The sequence below is a fragment of the Pristiophorus japonicus genome, chromosome 1, assembly GCF_044704955.1.
Source record: "Pristiophorus japonicus isolate sPriJap1 chromosome 1, sPriJap1.hap1, whole genome shotgun sequence".
Classification (NCBI taxonomy): Eukaryota; Metazoa; Chordata; class Chondrichthyes; family Pristiophoridae; genus Pristiophorus; species Pristiophorus japonicus.
The window spans coordinates 512,892,074-512,910,671 of record NC_091977.1 but is presented as its reverse complement, the minus strand read 5'-3'; positions in this window follow the sequence as shown (position 1 = coordinate 512,910,671).

Below are 18,598 nucleotides of genomic sequence, written 5' to 3'. Positions count from 1 at the left end.
GCTGTTAATAACCATGCTTGCCCCCACACAAATGCATCTTCCATCAAAAGCTGTTAATTGACATCGGTCTCAATCATGGCCCCAAAAAAAAATCCATTAACAAGAAATAGGCCCCGTAAGCCTGCTCCGCCATTCAATAAGATCATGGACTCAGCTCTACTTCCCCACAACCCCTAGTAATTAGTTACTTACTATGCCTTAGCTGCTGTATCTCTCTCAGGGACTACATTTATGGAACTGCTGTGGGGCTTTTACAGGAACACTTTTACAATAGAGAATGCACATTTATATAGCATCTTTCACAACCAACGAATTGTGTGGTAGGCCAGTTACTCTGGGTGATGTTTGGGGAAGGATTAATATTGGGAATTCCCCTGTTCTTTGCATAGCCATGGGATCATTCTTGTATACCTGCACAGGCAGAGGAGGGTGTTTAGTGTCGTCTCATCTGAAAGCTGGCACTATTAAACAATACTGGAGTGAAGTGCAACATACCATCATAGGCAGTCCCTCAAAATCAAGGAAGACTTGCTAGAGAGTGTTCTCGGGTCTATCCTACTTGTGACAGACTAATTCCTGTATTGGACTGTACAATTACCTAAGAATGCAGGAATTACAGTCTCTAATAGGTGGGGTAGACAATGGTCGAAGGAAAGGTTGGGTGGGGAGCGCAGTTTGCCGCATGCTCCTTCCGCTGTCGGCAACGAGACTAGGTGCTCAGTGCCCTCCTGGGTGGTCTTGGGCCAGGGATTCCCAGGTGCCAGTGGGGATGTTGCACTTTATTAAGGAGGCTTTGAGGGTGTCCTTGAAGCATTTCCTCTGCCAACCTGGGGCTCGCTTGCCGTGTAGAAGTTCAGAGTAGAGCACTTGCTTAGGGAGTCTCGTGTCGAGCATGCAGACGATGTGGCCTGCCCAACGGAGCTAATCCAAGTGTGGTCATTGCTTCAATGCTAGCCTGAGCGAGAACAGTGACATTGGTGCGTCTAACCTCCCAATGGATTGCAGGATCTTACGGAGGGAGCGCTGGTGGTACTTCTCCAGCGCTTTGAGGTGTCCGCTGTATATAGTCCATGTCTCTGAGCTATGTAGGAGGGCAGGTATCACTACTGCCCTGTAGACCATAAGCTTGGTGCCAGATTTAAGGTCCTGGTCTTCAAACATACTTCCTCAGACGACTGAAGTCTGCTGGACCTCAATATGTAGGTGTCAATATACCATCCCTATTGCAGAATACATATGCATGGAGATCAAATGTTAAAACTTTTATTAAAGGCATTTATAGGGCAGATAAGGTAAATCAGGACTATAAATATACAAAATTACATAGCCACATTAGAAAGCAGGTAGATGAAGGGCAGTGAAAAATAGTGAGGCAATTTTACCTCTGTTTTCAGAGGAGCTAGGAATGGCAGCTACAGAATCACAAGTTGGGTATCAAATAGTTTAGTGAAGGGTCAGAGATGATGCCAAAGAAAATAACGTGGACAATTTAGTTGGAACTGATGTTTTACATCTGAGGAGCTGGAGAACCGAGGGCTGAAATAGCAGATTCTAACCCTGAAGAACTTTGGAAAATGGCAGAGGACTGAAAGATAGTCCATGGAACAGCCATCTTCTACAAACACTGGGCAAGATAAGCCAGAAATTCTAGGCCTGTTAGTCTTGCTTCATTTTACAATACAGGATGAAATTATTAAACCATTAACTTATCTGTTGGTTCTGTTATTGTATATGAATGGATGTAGGTAATGACAGTATTGTAATGTGTTGATGGCATCAAATTGGGGGAAGGGCGGTGACAATTTTTGTGGAAGTTGAGGCTGTTCTGCCTATTGAGTCTGCGCCTGCTCTTTTGAAGAGCAATCCAGTTAGTCCCACTCCCCAGCTCTTTCTCCATATCTTTATTTTATACTAATTGAAACTCTTATCCGGGACTCCCTTATCCGGCACCATCCCTCTTTTAGGACCATTTCCGGCAGCCGGGTGGCGCATGCGCAGATCGCAGCCAGTCAAAATCCTCGAAAAATATCAATGTAAAAAAAAAACGTGGCCATTTACACTTGCACGGCACATTTCAATCTCAACAGACCCACAATAAATTTACCCAACTTCGGAGCTGACACCTTGGGGGCCTGCTGACACCTCGGGGGGGGGGGGGTCCCCCCAGCCCGCCGACACCTCAGGGCCCACTGACTTACCTTTTGCGCAGTGCTGGCTCCTTGACCAGCAGTGGATGTGTGAGGTGTCAATCAGCATCGTGCCCCTGCGGTGTACCCAGGGTCGGTGGGGAAGGGGACAAGGAACCGCTGTTCCAGCACGAACTCCAGTTGCTGCTGGTCCCACTCCCAGAGTCGTTTCTGGAGTCTCCCCACACTGGCACAGGGACAAATCAAACAGGAAGATTCATTCACAGCCTGCCTAACCCATTGTGCTCACAAGAGCCAAGTGTGAACAATGTGTGAGCACAAAGGTGTCAGCAGGCTCCGAAATGGCTTGAGGCTGTGAGGACCTCCCCTCATCCTATCTTTTTTTTAAAAAGAGTGGAAGCAAGTCTTCCTCGATTTTGTGGGACTGCCTATGATGATGAATTGGTTATACTCTATACACATGGGAGTTCCTAAGCCTCGCTCTGTCAACCTGGTTAAAGTTTTCTGGACAAGGAGAGATTGCACTCGGGCAACACAACTTTTACCCATATAGATTCCTCAATAACTGGACTTGGAGACTCTTGAACATAATGATGGGCTTAGCAGTAGGAGCAAATGCAACAACTTTAATTAAAATAGCACCTTTAACAATGTCCCACGGTGCTTCAGACATAGTCCAAAAATTAATGCGGAGCCTAAGGAGGAGAGGCAGAGACATTTAACGGGAGGAAATTGCAGCTCACCCTCGACTGCATGTTGGACAAGCAGTCTGACAACACAGGCAGTGGAGGGGTCGAGAGGTGTGGAAAGGTAGAGCTAGTGTCACCAGTGTACATGTGGAAGCTGGCCCTATGCTTGTGATGGCACCAAGGGCAGGATGTAGGGGGAGAGGAGAGGTGCCAAGGATGGATGTGAAAGAGAGTGAGGAAATACATTCTTGAACAGGGAATGGGAGGACTCCTTATAGCAGGGATTGTTAACCAAAGGTCTGCGAGAGGGTCCACCATAAATAACTTCCGGGATTAAAAAGAACAGTACACCGTTGTGTAAAGGTGGCGTTGTGCTGAGCAAACTGGCCGTTTTGACCCCGATACACACCTGTGTTTCCCCACTCCTGAACGTATGAGCGAGGACGATGTCATGTGGCGGGAAAGTGAGTGGGATGGGCATGGGGACCAGTATTTTCTGCAGGGACGGAATAACAGCAGCAACGTGGTGAGTGGGAACAGTGCTGAGAGAATTTTTATACAGAAAAAATACTTGTGTTACAGCGGGTCCAAGGAATTTTTATAACACAGAGGGGGGTGTCAGATGTGCAGCTACACAGGTCTCCAAATCTGGCAAAGCCAAGAAAGGCAAACAGAATCCTTGGTTTTGTGTTTTGGAGGCATAGAATACAAAAGAAAGGTGATGCTGAACTTGTACAAGAACTTGGTTAGACTGTAGGATGGAGTATTGTGTGCAATTTTAGGCCACCCTAATTGAAAAAGCAAAGTGTAGATTGTAAAACTTACACATGGTATTTTTCTCTCCAGTATGTCAGGCAGGTATTAATTTACACAAATGTCTGACTGCACTGAAAACCTAAGAAGCACCACTAGATGGAGCTAATACCCCTTTGCAAATTAAGATAATTTACTGATCTAAAAGCAGTGCTGATAGGAATTAACCTTTCAAACTGGATAAAGGACTTTCTGGAGTTGTGTTGGCTATCCCTTGACTTACAAAATTCAATTAATTCGGATGAGACGCAAACCGAGGTTTTGTCTGCCCTCTTGGGCGGACGCAAAAGATCCCACGGCACTATTCTGAAGAGCAGGCGAGTTCTGCTCGGTGTCCTGGCCAATATTTATCCCTCAGCCAACACCTTAAAAATAGACTATCTGGTAATCTATCATTGCTCTTTGTGGGAGCTTGCTGTGCGCAAATTGTCTGCCCCGTTTCCTACATTACGACAGTGACTGCACTTCAAAAGTACTTTATTGGCTGTAACGTGCTTTGGGACATCCTGAGGTCGTGAAAGGCGCTATATAAATGCAAGTTCTTTCTTTAGCCATATGTAAGCTTGCTGAAGGGTGGGTAGTTGAATTGCTGCCCCAGCTATGACTACACAGCACTGACACTCCACCACAACCTGCACCCGACCCATACTGACCACTATCCATCTTTGGTTCACTGCTTGCTGATGTTGAGTTGCTCTCTCTTTAAACCTGCCAAGATCTTTACACTCCTGAAATAGCCTACACTGCTGTCCTCTTCAATCATCAACAACCCTGCCTCCCCCACCCTCCACCCCCTTGTTCTAAGGTTCTGCATTATGTTGTGCTTACCTCTGCCTATTCAAATTCCTTCAGTATAGCTTGTGTCTTGCCCACAACACTGAAGAACGCCTGGTCAAGGACACCAATGACATTATGGCTCTCTGATCCTTGTGTTATCACTCCCTGACTTCTCTGTGGCATTTGACATGGTACAGGGTATTGCCCTTCCATAGTCCCATGCTTGTCTGTCTCACCACAGCCAGCATATCTGTAATGGCTTCTCATTTGTCTGTACAGTCAACTATGTGGCCCTAGATTGCATTATTGGCACCTTCCTATTTTTCATCTATATGCTGCCCCTTGGGGACATTGTCCATAAACATGGGATCAGCTAAGTTTTACCTCTCCACCAGTCCCCTGTCGCTGTGCTGTCAGAATGCCTGTCATGGATAAGCCAGAACTTTCTGCAGCTAGACATTGATAAGCCGAGGTCATCCAAGACTCTGAGCTGAGCTTCAAATCCAACATCCACTGACTTCCTGGACAGTCCTCTTCCACCTCTGAAATACCACCGAAACTGTCCTTACCTCATCCCCATTTCATACCTTTGTCAGCGGATCCCAGTCCGACTGTCACTCTTCAATGAATCAAATTTCAAATTCCTTGTACACATGTGCAAAACGCTCCACAGATTTGCTTTCTTGTACCAGCGAGACCTGCTCTTATAACTCTGCTCCAAACACTTCTCAATGCGTTTCACAGAGGTGTAATCAGAAATTGATAGAAGAAATTATTAGGAGGGACGTTGAAAAATGTACTCAAAAAGTTGAATTTTAAGGAGGGTCTTAAAAGGTCAAGATTGAGAGGCTTCTGCAGGAAATCCAGAGCATTGACTTAGATGGTAAAGCTATGACCTGCCCCTAGAAAGGATTTAACAAGTACCCAGGAACATCCTATAGTATTCCTGACCCTGAAAACCTCGAGGGAAACCTGTTGCCAGTACACCTATTTGCCCTCTCCCCACTATGGCTATCCAGGTTAGATAATTCCTCCCAGTCCCAGTCCCTCTGTGCACTGTAAAGTCCACTGCAAACTCATCCTATTAGAACTGAGCCTCTGCAACAGGGTGCTGTCCCACACGTACATCTCAGTCCTCTCCAACTGTCTGGCTCTGTGTCAGGTTGGCTCCTGGGTACATGACCCAGGCCCTCCATTCAGAGAAAGACTGGGAGGAGGCAGTCCTGAGAACAATCCAAACAAACTCCACTTGTAGCAAAACATGAAACAGTCAATGTAGAATCCTCCACCGTACATTCTTTACCCTGCTCAAAGTTCTACCTCACCTTTACAGGTAGCTGCTGGTGGATTTTGGCTGTGTTTCAGTCCCTATGGGAACCCACAGCATCTATAACTAACCTAGCCATTCCCCACGCATATTCAACCTGCTGTTGGAAAGGCAAGGAACGCCCGCTACTTGTAGGTTTTGACAGGTTTTACGTCTAACAGCAAGAGAAAACATTGCCCTGCTTTGGTGGCACTCAATACCTCCCACAACACCAGCAGCACCAACCTTCTCCGCAATCACCTGATGCTGCACAGGACACAGGGCATCAGCACCCGACCACATTGCTGCCCAGGGCGGCCTCATCATGGCCAGATTTAATTAACTTTATGCTGTGCACCCGTATGAGGGGCCACATAATGTGCCAGGTTGGCACCACCCCACACCAACACCATAAAGCATCTCTACAATGTCCAAGCCATTCTTTTCACACATCACCATTGTGGGGGGTATCATTATGTCTCACCTTTCACTGCAACTCACTAAGGCACTTCCAAAGGTGCAAACGAATCTGCCCAAGGCTGGAAAGTGTTGAAAAAAAGATTTTTATGTTTGACACCACATTAACAGAAACTTTGCATGAACATTGGCTAAAACACCCAAGTGGCTACTCTTGTATGCTGTTGGCTGGTATGATTGCACTAGGATGAGGGCGAGTGCAAAGGGTGGCTAGTGAGATGGGGGATGTGATAATGTAGAGGGAGAGGGATGGGTGGAGGTGTAAGGTAAGTTGGTGTAAGGATGTGCAGGAGTAGGGTAGGGAAGGCAGAGTGATGGGAATGTGATGAGAGGCACAGCAGGATGTAGTTGAGTGTAGCTTTGTACTAATGTTTCCTGATCTAATGAGATATTGAAACGTTTGCGGCACTGCACCAAAGTCCTCGTGATCACATCCCTGCTTGTGACGTCCGACGACGTCATTCAGGACGCATTTTCAGCTGGGATCTTTAAAGGGACCCTGGCCAACAACCAGGTTGTCTTGGTCTCCTGGGGAGGGTCTCTTCCACCCATCGGAAAGGAAGAGGACTTTCCTGAAGCATATGGAGGGGGTCATTGGAGAACCTGGGTGCAGCCCTCTGCCTCTGTGCTGTAATTGTCAGTGTTTGCAGCATTCCAATGCTGTAGCACTGACAGCACTATGTTAGATTAAACGTCAAACTTAATATGGCAAGGGACCCATTAAAGATCCCGGCTGAAAACGAGTCATGAATGACATCACCAGACCTGCTCCATCTTATTGGGCCAGGCAATGGGGTAGGTGCGTTTAATAGGTATTTTCAACAGCGGGATGGAGCCAGCAGCGGGGTCACGACCCGCCACGGACACTGCCCGCACCGGACCTGCCGAGGTAGGCAAATTTCCGGCCCGGGAGATTTGGGGGCCCTGCCTGCACCCACCCAAGCCTCCATATGGAGACTCTAGTATAACTGTAGCTGAAGCAGGCCCCAGCAATCTGCTCAATCCCTGCAGGGACTTGCTGCTGACACCTCAATGCATTGCAACATCTCACATCTCTTACCCCTCTCCAGTTATAGCAACGAGGACTGACTGGTTCTGCCTTTGTGCTGAGTGGCCTGTTTCTTTTAAGGTGAGGTCCCTTTAAATTTCTGCGCATGCGCACTATTTACAATGTAAAAGCCAGTGAATGCCCTGCGCGGGATCCTTCCCATTATTGCACGCTTAAAGGGAACATTGCATAGGACCCTAATTGTATGTATCATACAAACATACAGCACAGAAGGAGGTCATTTGGCCCATCATGTCTGTGTCGGCACTTTGAAAGAGCTATCCAATTAGTTCAACTACCCTGCTCTTTCCCCATAGCCCTGTAAAGTTCTCCTGTAATGCGCTTTGTACCTGCAAACAATGTTCCTGTTAAGCTGTGCAGCTGTCTGGAGGTTCGTGCATTCACCAGCTTTTACATTGACGAAATGCATGTGTGAAAATTTGAATGGGCCACACAGCCAGTTAAAGAGAACCGTGCACTTAAGATAAAAATTATGAGGGAACATTGCCTTTAAGTATCATGTAATCATAGAATCATTGAATGGTTACAGCCATTCGGCCCATTTGAGCTCATGCTGCCTCTCTGAAAGAGCACTTCAGCTAGTCCCACTCCCCCGCTCTTTCCTCGCAGCCCTGCAATTTTTTTTCAAGCAGATACTTATCCAATTCCCTTTCGAAAGCCACAATTGAATCTGCCTCCACCAGCCATTCAGCCAGTGCATTCCTGATCCTAACCACTCGCTGTGTACATGTTATTTTCCTCATGTTGGCTTTGGTTCTTCTACCAATCACCTTAAATCTATGTCCTCTAGTTCTCGACCCTTCCGCCAATAGGAACAGTTTCTCACTATCTACTCTGTCTAGACCCCTCATGATTTTGAACACCTCTATCAGATCTCCTCTCTACCTTCTCTGCTCTAAGGAGAACAACCCCAGCCTCTCCAGTCTATCCACGTAACTGAAGTCCCTCATCCCTGGAACCTTTCTTGTTAATCTGTAGTATAATCATGTGATACGTTCTCCGTATCAAACGCTGACCTGAGTGTACGTGAAATTCTTACAAAGTTTTAAAAGAAAATACCTAATCCTACCAATTATTTGTGTTGCCATTTACAGGCTCCTCTGCAGCATACACCATGAGGGAGTTCCACCAACCATTCAGCATTTTACCAAAATACCACTGTGTAGGGAAATAAAATAAATACTGCACAAAAAAAACATTGCAATTATGATGCTGTTTCCTGAACAAATACAGCTTCATGCTTCATTATTATTCAGTTATTTTGCACTGAAAAATATCACTTTTGCCACCAGCCCATCGCTCTAAGTCGAAGTGCTCACATCTACTGAAAAAGACTGGGCCAAGTCATCATTAGTGGTGGTGATTTGAAACCTGCTAATGTCCAGCAGGGCTTCGCTCTGCACACAACATTCTGTATAAAAGAATACAGGAGATTTCAATAAAACTCGAGAATGCTGGAAATACAGTCGGGCAGTCAGCATCTGAATGTTTTGGTTGAGACAATGTTCTTTTCATTGTAAAACCCATAAAAACGTTTCCCTCTTCCAAAGGAACATGATTAATTCAAACCATGCTTAGTAATTCAATACGATTCTAAAACGAGAATGAAATAGAACTTGGGCACATTAAGAAAGCTCATTTTGCATGCTCCACTTTTCTGTCAATTTATAAGAAAACAGTAATTTTGTTCTCCCTAAGTTCCAAAGTCTACAGGGGACTAAACAAAATCTAACAAAAGCTACTTCCAATGACAACCTATTAACTTCTTTTCAACATATATATTGCACAATGTTCCCCGTTTTGCTACATAAATAACATCTAACTTTTTTTTGCACGTATTTGTATACAGTCTAACCATCCTGGACGGCAATTACATAGGATATATAGCACAGAAACAGGCCATTCGGCCCAACCAGTCCATGGCTGTGTTTATGCTCCACTCGAGCCTCCTCATCTAAATCTATCAGCATAGCCCTCTATTCCCTTTTCCCTCATGTGCTTGTCTAGCCTCCCCTTAAATGCATCGATACTATTCGCTTCAACCACTCCCCTGGTTCCAGTCTTATCCATCTAATCGTAGCCAGAGAATCACCTGCAACGGCTTCTCTTCCCGCCCCCATCATTACCTCTGGTGTCCCTCAAGGATCAATCCTTGGCCCCCTCCTATTTATCATCTACACGTTGCCCCTTGACGACATCATCCGGAAACCGGGGGTGCTCTTGCAGAGAGCTGGCATGGACCAAATGGCCTCCTTCTATGAATTTTTTTCTAGATTCCCTGGTGACTATCTTATATCAATTCAATTTTAGTGAATGAAATAGGAGTGGCTTCCAAGACGAAGGTGCATCTTTTTACTCTCTAGGGCTCAACAGGGCAACTGCACTAAGCTGGCCAGAAAATTGTATGTTGTACAATGGAAATTATTTTATTTTTTTGAAAGCTAAAGTGGAAATGAAGTGCTCAAAGGAGTTAAACATTATGAAGTCACCAAACTTGAAGAACCTCTAGGCATCGATTATTTTCACCATCTGGAATGCACTGCCTGAAAGGTGGTGGAAGCAGATTCAACAGTAACTATTGAAAGGGGATTGGATAACTACCTGAAGGGGAAAAAATTGCAGGGCTGTGGAGAAAGAGCAGGAGTGGGACTAATTGGACAGCTCTTTCAAAGCATCGGCACAGGCACGATGGGCCGAATGGCCTCCTTCTGTGCTGTATGATGGTGTTCACACCATGTAATTGAAACAACCGTGAAGCTTGATTATTAAAAAGTTACGTAATTAAACTCACCATTTCAATTATTTCCAATTCCATATTGGATATTTAGAATCAAATCTTTATTGACTTTTCACAAATGTACAATAATGTTTAAGAATTTTTAGGCACAGGAAAAGGTCAATACCCACAACAAGTCCACCCCTTTATTAGAAACCACTCCAGCTATTTATCTTCTCAAACTTCTTCTCAATCACCCAATCCAACCTCTTTCTAAAAATGCATCTAATTTTATTGTAAACAGTTTCTGTTTCAACAACCTTTGCTGAGTGAAAAGTTACACTTCCCTTCGTACTCATAACTTGCTAATTTATGACCCTTCAACAAAGTGAACAATTTTGTCAATTTTCTTCTTAATCTTGAAAATATTAATTCTATTACTTCAAAATTTCGTCTTTTCCAAAGCAAACAAGTCCAACATACCCGAAGGAAAAAAGTTTGCAGGGTTACGGGGGTTGGGGGAGGGAAGGGAGAAGGGCGGGGGAGTAGGACTAGCTGAAGTGCTCTTGCAGAGAGCTGGCATGAGTTCAACGGGCCGAATGGCCTCCTTCTACGAATGTCATAAGTTTCCATCGTATTCCAGATTCCCATACTCAACTTGGTATCTCACCTCTACATCCTTTAAAGGGCAATATTATCAGTGGTACAATTAGTTGACCAGGACTGCTCTTGGCATTTCAGATGGGGTATGACCAATACTTTATGCAGTAATAGTAACTTTGAAATTGTACTCTTTTCTTCTGCACATACAATGTTGAGTACATGGACTTTCAAAAGGCGTTTGCTAAAGTTCTGCATAATAGGCTTGTTAGCAAAATTGAAGCCCGTGGGATAAAAGGGACAGGAGCAGCATGGATACAAAGTTGGCTATGGGATAGAAAGCAGAGAGTTGTGGTGAATAGCTATTCTTCAGACTAGGGGGAGGTGCACAATGGTGTACCCCAGGGTTCAGTACTAGGTGCAGTGCTGTTTTTGATAGACATTAATGACATGGACCTGGGGGTACGGGGCACAGTTTCAAAATTTGGGGATGACACAGAACTTGGAAGTGTAGTAAACAATAAGATAGATAGCAATAGACTTCAAGAGGACATAGACAGGCTGGTGGAATGGGCTGACACAAGGCAGATGAAATTCAACGCAGGTGATACATTTTGGTAGGAAGAATGAGGAGAGACAATACAAGCTAAATGGTACAATTTTAAAGGGTGTGCAAGAAGAGAAAGACCTGGGGGTGTTTGTACAGAAATCTTCGACAGGTTTACAAAGCAGTTAATAAATACCAGGAAGTCATCCTAAACCTATCTAAAATGCTAGTTTGACCTCAGCTGGAATATTGCGTCCAATTCTGGGCAGTAAACTTTAGGAAGGACGTGAAGTCTTTGGAGAGGTTTACTAGAATGGTTCCAGGGAAGAGGGATTACAGTTACATGGATAGACTGGAGAAGCTGGGGTTGTTCTCCTTACAACAGAGGTATTTAAAATAATGAAGGGTTTAGATAGAGTAAATAAGGAGAAACTGCTTCCAATGGTTAAAAGGCCAATAAGCAGAGGGGGATTTAAGGTGATTGGCAAAAGTACCAGTGACATGAGGAAATACTTGTTTATGCAACGAGTGGTTAGGATTGGGATAAATAGTAGCCTTGAAAAGGGAATTGGATAAATACTTGGAATACAAATTGAAGGGATTTTTTTAAAAAATTCATCGATGGGGTGTGTGCATCGCTGGCAAGGCCAGCATTTATTGCCCATCGCTGAATGCCCTTGAGAAGGTGGTTCTTTAACCGCTGCAGTCCGTGTGGTAAAGGTACTCCCACAGCGCTGACATTGTCTTAGCCGTTTGGTACAACTGATTGGCTTGTGTGGCCATTTCAGAGGGCAGTTAAGAGTCAACCACATTGCTGTGGGTCTGGAGTCACATATAGGCCAGACTGGGTAAGAATGGCAGATTTCCTTCCCTAAAGGACATTAGTGAACCAGTTGGGCTTTACTGTAGTTTCATGGTCACTATTACTGATACTAGCATTTTAATTCAAAATTTTTTAATTAATTGAATTTTAAATTCCCCCTAGCTGCCGTAGTGGGGATTTGAACTCACGTCTCTGGATTATTAGTCCAGGCTCTAGATTACTAGAGCCAGTGACACCGTAACGGTATATCAGATTATGGGGAAAGAGCAAGGGGTGGGGGGGGGGGGAGTAGAGGATTGCTCCTCTACTCAATAGGCCCAATGGCCTCCTTCTGTGCTCTACTATTCTATGCCCTTCTCAATACAGCTAAGCAACGATTTCATAGATTAGTCCATAACAACCTTAAGACCCCTATGCTGATCAGCATGCTGTAGTACTATTCCATTTAACCCAAACTCCCTATTTATTTTCTTGGCTTTCCATAGTAACCATTTTGCATTTATCTACAGTTGAATTGTTTTGGCCACACTACCTAAAAGATCTAATGTCTTATAAGAACATAAGTAGGAGCAGGAGTAGGCCATTTGCCCCCTCGAGCCTGCTCCACCAATTAATGATATCATGGCTGATCTTTTACCTCAACTCCACTTACCTGCACTATCCCCATTTCCCTTGATTCCCTTAATATTCAAAAATCTATCGATCTCTGTCTTGAATATACTCACAGTCTCTGGGATAGAAAATTCCAGAGTCACAACCCCCTGAGTGAAGAAATTTCTCCTCATCTCAGTTCTCAATGGCCAATCCCTTATTCTGAGAAGGTGACCCTTGGTCCTAGACTCCCCAGCCAGGGAAGACATCCTCCCAGCACCTACCCTGTCAAGCCCTGTAAGAATTTTGTATGTTTCAATGAGATCACCTCTCATTCTTCTAAACTCGAGAGAATAAGATCTAGTCTACGCAATCTCTCCTCATAGGACAATTCCCCCCATCCCAGGAATCAGTCTGGTGAACCTTTGTTGCACTCCCTCTTTAGCAAGTATATAATTTCTTAGGGAAGGAGACCAAAACTGTACACAATACGCCAGATGTGGTCTCACCAGGGCCCTATATAATTGCAGTAAGACGTCTATACTCTAATCCTCTTGTAATAAAGGCCAACATACCATTTGCTTTCTTAATTGCTTGCTGTACCTGCATGTCTTCTAAAACCTGGCTACATTGTTTATTATATGCCTTGCTTTCTATTTGGTATTATCTGAAAACTTGAGATATTTATGATAGCCTAATAGGTGATTAGTTAAGTGCGTGTGCAGAAGGGAATTGCACACAGTAAACTGGGCTGAAATGTTAACCTACAGAAAAACAGTGGGAAGTTTTCAAAGAAGTATTTAGTATGATGCAAAACCAATACAGCCCCATAAAAAGCAAAGGCTCCACTTGTGTAGTTAAGCAACCGAGTTTTTAAAAATTGGCTTACACAAATGCAAGGAAAAGTGGAAATCCAACAGACTGGGAGAACTTTAAAAAACAAAGATATAAAGAAAGTGCAAATGGGGAGTATGAAAAAAATACTTTGAAGGAATATCAAGGCTAACAGCAAAAGCATTTATAACTTAGGCATCGAGTACAAAAGCAAGAAGTTATGAAGAGCCTGTATAAAACACTGGTTTGGCTTCAACTGGAGTATTGTGTCCAATTTCTGGGCATCGCACTTTAGGAAGATTGTGAAGGTCTTAGAAAGCGTGCAGAAAAGATTTATGAAAAGTGTTCCAGGGCTGAGGGACTTCAGTTACGTAGATAGACTGGAGAAGCTGGGGTTGTTCTCCTTGCAGCAGAGAAAGTTGAGAGGAGATTTAATAGAGGTGTTCAAAATCATGAGAGGGGTAGACATAGAGAGAAACTGTTCCCATTGGCGGAAGCGTCAAGAACCAGAGGACACAGATTTAAGGTGATTCGCACCTTTTACACGCACATTTTAAGCAAAAGAATCAAAGGTGACATGAGAGGAAAAACTGTTTTACGCAGCGAGTGGTTAGGATCTGGAATGCACTGCCTAAAAGGGTGGTGGAGGCAGACTTAATCGTGGCTTTCAAAAGGGAATTGGATAAGTATCCGAAGGAAAATAACATTTCAGGGTTATGGGGAAAGGGCGGGGGAGTGGAACTATCTGAAGTACTCTTGTAGAGAGCCAGCATGGGCTCGACGGGCCGAATGCCGTCTTCTGTGCTGTAACCATTCTATGATTCCATGATAAATACATTAGGGCCGTCAATTAATTGCAGTTAATCTTTGCAATTAACATGTAATTTTTTTTTAAAGGCAAATGAATCAATTCTTTTTTCCCTCCTTCCAGAACTTTATTCTCTCACTTATGAAATTCCTTGCCTCAGTTGCTTTGTTCTCTCCCCTCCTTTGTACCTTTCTCCTTCTGCTGCACCTTTTTCTCTGCCTATTATTTATTTCTATCCTCTTTCACTCCATTACCTTTTGACTCCTTACTCTGAGGCGTCCCCTTTCTCTCGATGCCACACCCCTTTTAACTTCTGTTTTCCCCATTTCGTCTCCCCTAGATTTTTAATTTTTCTTCTGGTTTGTCTTTTTTCTTTGAGTGATCACTCCACCTTGTGTGGGGAAGATCAGAATGAACATGGACAGAAGTGAACATGGCTGCTGGAATGTTTGACCTCTCAGTCGTCAGCAGCAGCCTATTTTTTAGGATCACTCCACTGAAAGGCTGGCATTTACTGCCATCCCCTGTTTCCATCTGAAGGTGGTGGTGGACCACCTTCTTGAACCTCTGCAGACTGCGTGGTGCAGCTACTCCTGCAGTTAGGCAGGAAGTTTCAAGATTTTTGACCCAGCGATGGTGAAGAAATGGTGATATAATTCCAGGTCAGGATGATGTGACTTGCAGAAAAACCTGGAGGTACTGGTGTTCCCACGCAGCTGCGGGTTTGGGAGTTGCTGCAGTGCATCCTGCAGATAGTGCACACAGCAGCCACGGTACGCCGATGATGGAGGGCGGGGCGGGGGGGGGGGTCAATGTTTAGACTAGTGCATGAAGTACCAATCAAGTAGAATACTTTTTCTTGGACAGTTTCGAGCTTCTTTATTGTTGTTGCAGCTGCACCCATCAAATCAAGTGAGGAGTATTCAATCTCACTCCTGACTTAAACTTTCCCTTGTTGGAGATGGTCATTACCTGGCATGTGTAGCACAAATGTTATTTACCTCATCAGCCTAAACCTGGTTGCTGTCCAGGTCTTTGTGCAAGTGGGAATGAACTGCTTCATTCGCTGAGAAATTACAAATGGAGCTGAACAATGCAATCATCAGCAAACAGTCCCATTTCTGACCTTGTGGCTGAGGGAAGCTCATTAATGAAGCAATTGAAGATAGTTGGGCCTAGAACGCTGCCCTGAGCAATTCCTACAGCAATGTCCTGGGGCTGAGATGGCCAACCTCCAACAACCACAACCATCTACCTTTGTGTTAGGTATGACTCCAGCCACTGGTGTTTTCTCCCGATCCCCATTTACTTCAGTTTTACGAGATATTCTTGGTGTCACACTCGAGTTGAATGCTGTGTTGGTGTCGAGAGCAGTCTCTCCCACCTCACCTCTGGAATTCAGCTCTTCTGTCCATAAGAAATAGGAGCAGGAGTAGGCCATATGACCCCTCGAGCCTGATGCGCCATTTAATACGATCCTGGCTGATCCGATCATGGATTCAGGTCCACTTCCCCGCCCGCTCCCCATAACCCCTTATCGGTTAAGAAACTGTCTATCTCTGTCTTATATTTATTAAATGACCCAGTTTCCACAGCTCTCTGAGGCAGTGAATTCCACAGATTTACAACCCTCTGAGAGAAGAAATTCCTCCTCATCACAGTTTTAAATGGGCGGCCCCTTATTCTAAGATTATGCCCCTAGTTCTAGTCTCCCCCTATCAGTAGAAACATCCTCTCTACATCCACCTTGTCAAGTCCCCTCATAATCTTATACATTTCGATAAGATCATCTCTCATTCTTCTGAATTCCAATGAGTAGAGGCCCAACCTACTCAACCTTTCCTCATAAATCAAACCCCTCATCTCCGGAATCAACCTGGTGAACCTTCTCTGAACTGCCTCTGAAGCAAGTATATCCTTTCTTAAATATGGAAACCAAAACTGTACGCAGTATTCCAGGTGTGGCCTCACCAATACCCTGTATAATTGTAGCAAGACTTCCCTGCTTTTATACTCCATCCCCTTTGCAATAAAGGCCAAGATACCATTGGCCTTCCTGATCACTTGCTGTACCTGCATATTAACCTTCTGTGTTTCATGCACCAGGACCCCCAGGTCCCACTGTACTGCAGCACTTTGCAATTTTTCTCCATTTAAATAATAACTTGCTCATCGATTTTTTTTGCCAAAGTGCATGACCTCACACTTTCCAACATTATACTCCATTTGCCAAATTTTTGCCCGCTCACTTAGCCTGTCTATGTCCTTTTGCCGGTTTTGTGTGTCCTCCTCACACATTGCTTTTCCTTCCATCTTTGTATCGTCAACAAAATTGACGACATTACAATATTAATGACTTGGATGAAGGGGCCGAGTGTAAGTAGTTGGTGTACCAGCACTGATCCCTGCGGCACCCCACTAGTTACTGATTGCCAACCCAAGAACGAACCATTTAACTGACTCTCTGTTTTCTGTTAGTTAGCTAATCCTCTATCCATGCTAATATATTACCCCGAACCCAGTGAACTTTTATCTTGTGCAGTAACCTTTTATGTGGCACCTTGGCAAATGCCTTCTGGAAATCCAAATACACCACATCCACTGGTTCCCCTTTATCCACCCTGTTTGTTACATCCTCAAAGAATTCCATCAAATCTGTCAAACATGACTTCCCCTTCATAAGTCCATGCTGACTCTGCCTGACTGAATTATGCTTTTCCAAATGTCCTGCTACTGCTTCTTTAATAATGGACTTCAACATTTTCCAAACCACAGATGTTAGGCTAACTGGTCTATAGTTTCCTGCTTCTTGTCTGCCTCCTTTTTTAAATAGTGGCATTATATTTGCAGTTTTCCAATCTGCTGGGACCTCCCCAGAATCCAGGGACTTTTGGTAAATTACAACCAATGCATCCACTATCCCTGCCGCTACTTCTCTTAAGACCCTAGGATGCAAGCCATCAGGTCCAGAGGATTTATCTGCCTTTAGTCCCATTATCTTACTGAGTACCATCTCCTTAGTGATTGTGATCGTGTTAAGTTCCTCCCCTCCTATAGCCCCTTGACTATCCACTGTTGGGATATTTTTAGTGTCCTCTACCGTAAAGACTGATACGAAATATTTGTTCTGAGTTTCTGCCATCTCCATGTTCCCCATTACTAATTCCCCGGTCTCGTCCTCTAAGGGACCAACATTTAGTTTAGCCACTCTTTTCCTTTTTATATACCTGCAGAAACTTTTGCTATCTGTTTTCATGTTTTGTGCTAGTTTTCTTTCATAGTCTATCTTCCCTTTCTTAATCATTCTTTAAGTTGTTCTTTTTAAAAGCTTCCCAATCTTTTGTCCTGCCACTAGTTGTGGCCACTTTGTATGCCCTTGTTTTTAATTGGATACCGTCCTTTATTTCTTTAGTGAGCCACGGATGACTATCTTTTCTTTTACACCCTTTCCTCCTCACTGGAATATAGTTTTCTTGAGTTACAAAATATCTCCTTAAATGTACACCACAGTTCATCAACCGTCCTACACTTAAATCTATTTTCCCAGTCCACTTTAGCCTCATACCTTTGTAGTCTCCTTTATTTAAGCTTAGTACGCTGGTTTGAGAACCACCTTTCTTCTCCTCCATCTGAATTTGAAATTCAACCATGCTATGATCACTCATTCCAAGGGGATCCTTTACCAGGAGATAGTTTATTAATCCTGTTTGGGATGAAGCTGTAATGAGGTCTGGAGTTAGATGATGCTGACATAAACCAAACTGAGATTTAGTGTGCAGGTTATTGGTGAGTAAGTTGTTCACCTGATAATTAGCCTGGTAGGATTTGTCCTGCTTTTCGTGAGGAGGACATTTGTGGGAAACTTTCAACAGTGTCAGGTAGATGCTACTATTGGTATACTAAAATAGTTTAGCTAGGAGTATGGCTTGTTCTGGAGCACTACAGCCAGGATGTTGTTAAGGCCCATAGCCCTTTCTGTTTTATGATGTCACATGAAGTGAATTGAATTGGCCGATGACTGGGATCTGTCATGATGGGAACCTCAGGAAGAGGCTGAGAAGGATCATTCACTTGGGATTGCTGACAGAAGTTCCTTGTTTTAAAAATACACATGTACTAATGCTTACTGGGAATCTAAAAACAAGTCCAGGGAAGGAACTCAGTGTATAAGTAAAAATAATGGTCATGGAGAAAATAATGGGACTTAACATAGGAATTGCTAGATGATAAAAGACCACCCATAGTCCATCACTGTCTACCATCCTGGTGAAGTCGCATGATACAATGATAATGGAATTATTGACTAATCATGACAATCCATCTCTAACAAATTACTGTATCCCAAAATATTATTTTCTGAAATAAATCTATCTAATTTGTATTTGAATGAATCAATAATAT